At 52.7% G+C, this 7500-nt stretch overlaps 2 non-coding genes across 2 annotated transcripts; both read left to right on the top strand.

Moving 5' to 3' along the window:
* The first annotated feature begins 4649 nt into the window (after positions 1-4649).
* LOC124589585 lies at positions 4650-6559 on the top strand. Its single transcript, XR_006976102.1, has one exon. It is a non-coding gene; the product is annotated as a small subunit ribosomal RNA (ribosomal RNA).
* Positions 6560-6910: 351 nt separating this feature from the next.
* On the top strand, positions 6911-7065 carry LOC124589584. Its single transcript, XR_006976101.1, has one exon. It is a non-coding gene; the product is annotated as a 5.8S ribosomal RNA (ribosomal RNA).
* Positions 7066-7500: the final 435 nt, after the last annotated feature.

Below are 7500 nucleotides of genomic sequence, written 5' to 3'. Positions count from 1 at the left end.
CACTACTCTCTGCCTGTAACACGCACACAGACAATATGTAAGCACCAGCATGGAACAACACCCAGTGCATCCTCTCCGCCACATTAGACAATCCACACTGTCATAACCAGACTGGGAGGTCCACTCAGAAAACAGAATATCCCACCCACCCGACAACCACCATTGCTCAGCCAAGCCACCAACACCCACACATGTCCTACACAGGGGTGCACCCAACATCACAATACTGCCTCCTCTCACAGCACACAAACAATGGCAGGAATGAAAGACACAGGTCTGCCACAAGCATGGAATGAGAGCGCCGCCTGTCATGAGCCAAAGGTGCATCCTGACGTGGCAAATCAGATGATGCCGCAGGCATCCACTTACTATAATCACAATCAACAAACCGGCCGCCCCGCCCCGCCCCCCATTAAACCTTTCCTTACAACAATGTGTACCTTAACCTAACCTATATCGTACCGTAACCTAACCTATATCGTACCGTAACCTAACCTATGTCGTACCGTAACCTAACCTATGTCGTACCGTAACCTAACCTATGTCGTACCGTAACCTAACCTATGTCGTACCGTAACCTAACCTATGTCGTACCGTAACCTAACCTATGTCGTACCGTAACCTAACCTATGTCGTACCGTAACCTAACCTATGTCGTACCGTAACCTAACCTATGTCGTACCGTAACCTAACCTATGTCGTACCGTAACCTAACCTATGTCGTACCGTAACCTAACCTATGTCGTACCGTAACCTAACCTATGTCGTACCGTAACCTAACCTATGTCGTACCGTAACCTAACCTATGTCGTACCGTAACCTAACCTATGTCGTACCTTAACCTAACCTATGTCGTACCTTAACCTAACCTATGTCGTACCTTAACCTAACCTATGTCGTACCTTAACCTAACCTATGTCGTACCTTAACCTAACCTATGTCGTACCTTAACCTAACCTATGTCGTACCTTAACCTAACCTATGTCGTACCTTAACCTAACCTATGTCGTACCTTAACCTAACCTATGTCGTACCTTAACCTAACCTATGTCGTACCTTAACCTAACCTATGTCGTACCTTAACCTAACCTATGTCGTACCTTAACCTAACCTATGTCGTACCTTAACCTAACCTATGTCGTACCTTAACCTAACCTATGTCGTACCTTAACCTAACCTATGTCGTACCTTAACCTAACCTATGTCGTACCTTAACCTAACCTATGTCGTACCTTAACCTAACCTATGTCGTACCTTAACCTAACCTATGTCGTACCTTAACCTAACCTATGTCGTACCTTAACCTAACCTATGTCGTACCTTAACCTAACCTATGTCGTACCTTAACCTAACCTATGTCGTACCTTAACCTAACCTATGTCGTACCTTAACCTAACCTATGTCGTACCTTAACCTAACCTATGTCGTACCTTAACCTAACCTATGTCGTACCTTAACCTAACCTATGTCGTACCTTAACCTAACCTATGTCGTACCTTAACCTAACCTATGTCGTACCTTAACCTAACCTATGTCGTACCTTAACCTAACCTATGTCGTACCTTAACCTAACCTATGTCGTACCTTAACCTAACCTATGTCGTACCTTAACCTAACCTATGTCGTACCTTAACCTAACCTATGTCGTACCTTAACCTAACCTATGTCGTACCTTAACCTAACCTATGTCGTACCTTAACCTAACCTGTATTGCGCCTTAACCTAACCTGTATTGCGCCTTAACCTAACCTGTATTGCGCCTTAACGTAACCTGTATTGCGCCTTAACGTAACCTGTATTGCGCCTTAACGTAACCTGTATTGCGCCTTAACGTAACCTGTATTGCGCCTTAACGTAACCTGTATTGCGCCTTAACGTAACCTGTATTGCGCCTTAACGTAACCTGTATTGCGCCTTAACGTAACCTGTATTGCGCCTTAACGTAACCTGTATTGCGCCTTAACGTAACCTGTATTGCGCCTTAACGTAACCTGTATTGCGCCTTAACGTAACCTGTATTGCGCCTTAACGTAACCTGTATTGCGCCTTAACGTAACCTGTATTGCGCCTTAACGTAACCTGTATTGCGCCTTAACGTAACCTGTATTGCGCCTTAACGTAACCTGTATTGCGCCTTAACGTAACCTGTATTGCGCCTTAACGTAACCTGTATTGCGCCTTAACGTAACCTGTATTGCGCCTTAACGTAACCTGTATTGCGCCTTAACGTAACCTGTATTGCGCCTTAACGTAACCTGTATTGCGCCTTAACGTAACCTGTATTGCGCCTTAACGTAACCTGCATTGCGCCTTAACGTAACCTGCATTGCGCCTTAACGTAACCTGTATTGCGCCTTAACGTAACCTGCATTGCGCCTTAACGTAACCTGCATTGCGCCTTAACGTAACCTGTATTGCGCCTTAACGTAACCTGTATTGCGCCTTAACGTAACCTGTATTGCGCCTTAACGTAACCTGTATTGCGCCTTAACGTAACCTGTATTGCGCCTTAACGTAACCTGTATTGCGCCTTAACGTAACCTGTATTGCGCCTTAACGTAACCTGTATTGCGCCTTAACGTAACCGATATTGCGCCTTAACGTAACCTATATTGCGCCGTAACGTAACCTATATTGCGCCGTAACGTAACCCACATTGCCCCTTAACGTAACCTATATTGCGCCGTAACGTAACCTATATTGCGCCGTAACGTAACCCACATTGCCCCTTAACGTAACCCACATTGCCCCTTAACGTAACCCACATTGCCCCTTAACGTAACCCAACACACGTTGGGCCTTAACCCAACACACGTTGGGCCTTAACCCAACACACGTTGGGCCGTAACCCAACACACGTTGGGCCTTAACCCAACACACGTTGGGCCTTAACCCAACACACGTTGGGCCTTAACCCAACACACGTTGGGCCTTAACCTGCTCTGTAATTGTCATACGACGCGTTAAATTAGTGTAGTGTTGCCTAACTGCAACCCCCGCAATATAGTTTGCTACTCGCACTGCCCGGTCCCCAGTGTATCGCTTCATGTTAAACACCTTGCAGCTATACACTGTAATGTGGATGGCAGCAGGACGTACATGCTCAATGCCCTTTGCAGTTGTTCATTGGCATTTGCAGTTGTTCATTGGCATTCGCATGGCGAAGCACTTAGCCTACGCTGTGGTACGGCCTGTGTCAACTGTCCGCTGATGTTGTACGTCCAAATCACACACTGTACTGCACATTGGTCCTCATGTACTGAATGATACATCGTGGTACATGTGACCGTACAACGACTGCGCCAACAACGGCGAACCATGCGGTCCAAATGTTGTGCACTCAGCTACGTGTCGTCTCCCTATAAGAGCTGGATTGCAGTGTGGTATGCCCTGGATGGCGATCAGCATGAGCCGTCTGTTGATGTAGTGGCGCGTGTTGTCAGACGTAGTCGTCTCTTCTCACACACCGTGATAGCACGGTGCACTGCGTTCCACATCTGCGACATGCGACAGAGGCCGGTTGACAGTCGTTCGCGCAATGGACATCGCATACGTACGGGGGCCACCTTCCACGTGTTCGCTAAGCGTGGACATGTTGTTGCGTGTATGTGGGCAGACAGTGTGTCGTGACACCTGACACAGGCATGCAACAATCGTTGAATTTGCAAATGGCGATGGACGCCTACGTTTGCTGGTGACGTTACGCAAATGAACAACTGGTAAACCGTTGTGGTGCGGTTGTTCTCGCTAGGGGTGAATCAGTGATGGCGACGATCGGTTGAGCTACCAACCGGTTGTTGCAGCGATACCCACCATGCCCACGAACGTGAATGGCATGTGGGTGTGAAGCGATACGCGGCGGTGGCTGGGTGGGACCGTCCCCGGCCGGTGAGGGGGGGCCTCCCGGCGTGTTGGCCGTGCGGTGCGTGGGCGCACGCGCTACAGCCGGCTGGTGGGGGCGGCCAGTGGCAGGCGCGCCGGCCGACGGAGGCGGCAGGCGGCGCAGCTGCGCGCCGGCGCACCCTGCACGCGGCGCCGTGCGGCCAAAGTAGGTCCTCGCGGGCCCGGTGCGAAGCGCGGTGGACATCTGCAGTGTGCTGGTCCGATTGAGGACTGTGTGCGCTGAGGATGCGCCGCCGCCCGGCGCTCGGCGCCGCGACGCCGTCTGCTGCTCGGTCGCCTCTGCGGTTCTCGCAGGTGGTTTGTATCGCAGCTGTGTGGACGTGTTGGCGCGTGCGCTGTGCTGGGAGAGTTCGCTTCGGCACCCAAGTGGGGCTTTTGTCCTTCTGTGGCGCTGGCGTTGGAGCTGCCGGTCACCGTAGGTGGCGCGTGTTGTCTCCCGCCGGCAATGCCACGACAGCACGCTCCCGGGCCTCTGTCGGCAGCGGCAAGCTCAGTTGGGAGCACGGGTGGTCGCACCTAAAGCGTCTACTCGCCAAACTCCGGGCGATTGCGCCTCTCTCGAACCCGACCAAGTACTTAGGACGGCGCTGCGCGCCGCCGGGACCTGAGAGGGTTTCGAGGTGTATGGTGCAGGGGAGCTCAGCCTCCTCCTGTTTGCAGAATAATTGAGCGGACGCTTGCGTGTTCGCGCGGGCCCCCGGGACACACTCCCGGGCGGCCGGCTGCTCAGCTCTAGTTGACGCAGCTCCCTGGTTGATCCTGCCAGTAGTCATATGCTTGTCTCAAAGATTAAGCCATGCATGTCTCAGTACAAGCCGCATTAAGGTGAAACCGCGAATGGCTCATTAAATCAGTTATGGTTCCTTAGATCGTACCCACGTTACTTGGATAACTGTGGTAATTCTAGAGCTAATACATGCAAACAGAGTCCCGACCAGAGATGGAAGGGACGCTTTTATTAGATCAAAACCAATCGGTCGGCTCGTCCGGTCCGTTTGCCTTGGTGACTCTGAATAACTTTGGGCTGATCGCACGGTCCTCGTACCGGCGACGCATCTTTCAAATGTCTGCCTTATCAACTGTCGATGGTAGGTTCTGCGCCTACCATGGTTGTAACGGGTAACGGGGAATCAGGGTTCGATTCCGGAGAGGGAGCCTGAGAAACGGCTACCACATCCAAGGAAGGCAGCAGGCGCGCAAATTACCCACTCCCGGCACGGGGAGGTAGTGACGAAAAATAACGATACGGGACTCATCCGAGGCCCCGTAATCGGAATGAGTACACTTTAAATCCTTTAACGAGTATCTATTGGAGGGCAAGTCTGGTGCCAGCAGCCGCGGTAATTCCAGCTCCAATAGCGTATATTAAAGTTGTTGCGGTTAAAAAGCTCGTAGTTGGATTTGTGTCCCACGCTGTTGGTTCACCGCCCGTCGGTGTTTAACTGGCATGTATCGTGGGACGTCCTGCCGGTGGGGCGAGCTGAAGGCGTGCGACGCGCCTCGTGCGTGCTCGTGCGTCCCGAGGCGGACCCCGTTGCAATCCTACCAGGGTGCTCTTGAGTGAGTGTCTCGGTGGGCCGGCACGTTTACTTTGAACAAATTAGAGTGCTTAAAGCAGGCAAGCCCGCCTGAATACTGTGTGCATGGAATAATGGAATAGGACCTCGGTTCTATTTTGTTGGTTTTCGGAACCCGAGGTAATGATTAATAGGGACAGGCGGGGGCATTCGTATTGCGACGTTAGAGGTGAAATTCTTGGATCGTCGCAAGACGAACAGAAGCGAAAGCATTTGCCAAGTATGTTTTCATTAATCAAGAACGAAAGTTAGAGGTTCGAAGGCGATCAGATACCGCCCTAGTTCTAACCATAAACGATGCCAGCCAGCGATCCGCCGCAGTTCCTCCGATGACTCGGCGGGCAGCCTCCGGGAAACCAAAGCTTTTGGGTTCCGGGGGAAGTATGGTTGCAAAGCTGAAACTTAAAGGAATTGACGGAAGGGCACCACCAGGAGTGGAGCCTGCGGCTTAATTTGACTCAACACGGGAAACCTCACCAGGCCCGGACACCGGAAGGATTGACAGATTGATAGCTCTTTCTTGATTCGGTGGGTGGTGGTGCATGGCCGTTCTTAGTTGGTGGAGCGATTTGTCTGGTTAATTCCGATAACGAACGAGACTCTAGCCTGCTAACTAGTCGCGTGACATCCTTCGTGCTGTCAGCGATTACTTTTCTTCTTAGAGGGACAGGCGGCTTCTAGCCGCACGAGATTGAGCAATAACAGGTCTGTGATGCCCTTAGATGTTCTGGGCCGCACGCGCGCTACACTGAAGGAATCAGCGTGTCTTCCTAGGCCGAAAGGTCGGGGTAACCCGCTGAACCTCCTTCGTGCTAGGGATTGGGGCTTGCAATTGTTCCCCATGAACGAGGAATTCCCAGTAAGCGCGAGTCATAAGCTCGCGTTGATTACGTCCCTGCCCTTTGTACACACCGCCCGTCGCTACTACCGATTGAATGATTTAGTGAGGTCTTCGGACTGGTACGCGGCATTGACTCTGTCGTTGCCGATGCTACCGGAAAGATGACCAAACTTGATCATTTAGAGGAAGTAAAAGTCGTAACAAGGTTTCCGTAGGTGAACCTGCGGAAGGATCATTACCGACTAGACTGCATGTCTTTCGGTGTGCGTGTCGTGTCGCGCAACACGCTACCTGTACGGCTCGCAGTAGCCGTGCGCCGCGTGCGGAACCACGCGTGCTTCTCAAAACTAACGCCAATGTTGTGTGGTACGAGCGCTGAAGCGCTGGAGCGGCTGGCCTGCGGCACCTGGCGCCTGGCGCCGGTTTTGAATGACTTTCGCCCGACTGCCTGTCCGCTCCGGTGTGGAGCCGTACGACGCCCATCGGCCGTGAGGCCGTTGGACACAGAACGCTTGAACAGGGGCCGCCACACGCCTACGTCCCGCCTATGCAACTGTCTTGAAAGAGACAGTGGAAACTAAGAAAAGATCACCCAGGACGGTGGATCACTCGGCTCGTGGGTCGATGAAGAACGCAGCAAATTGCGCGTCGACATGTGAACTGCAGGACACATGAACATCGACGTTTCGAACGCACATTGCGGTCCATGGATTCCGTTCCCGGGCCACGTCTGGCTGAGGGTCGGCTACGTATACTGAAGCGCGCGGCGTTTGCCCCGCTTCGCAGACCTGGGAGCGTCGCGGCCGCCTGTGGGGCCGGCCGCGCCTCCTGAAATGTGCGATGCGCGCCCGTCGCCTGGCGGTTCGCATACCGGTACTTACTCGGTAGCGTGCACAGCCGGCTGGCGGTGTGGCGTGCGACACCTCGTACAACGACCTCAGAGCAGGCGAGACTACCCGCTGAATTTAAGCATATTACTAAGCGGAGGAAAAGAAACTAACAAGGATTCCCCCAGTAGCGGCGAGCGAACAGGGAAGAGTCCAGCACCGAACCCCGCAGGCTGCCGCCTGTCGTGGCATGTGGTGTTTGGGAGGGTCCACTACCCCGACGCCTCGCGCCGAGCCCAAGTCCAACTTGAATGAGGCCACGGCCCGTAGAGGGTGCCAGGCCCGTAGCGGC

The sequence above is a fragment of the Schistocerca americana genome, unplaced genomic scaffold, assembly GCF_021461395.2.
Source record: "Schistocerca americana isolate TAMUIC-IGC-003095 unplaced genomic scaffold, iqSchAmer2.1 HiC_scaffold_710, whole genome shotgun sequence".
Lineage (NCBI taxonomy): Eukaryota > Metazoa > Arthropoda > Insecta > Orthoptera > Acrididae > Schistocerca > Schistocerca americana.
This window is presented reverse-complemented; position numbering and strand designations above follow the sequence as displayed.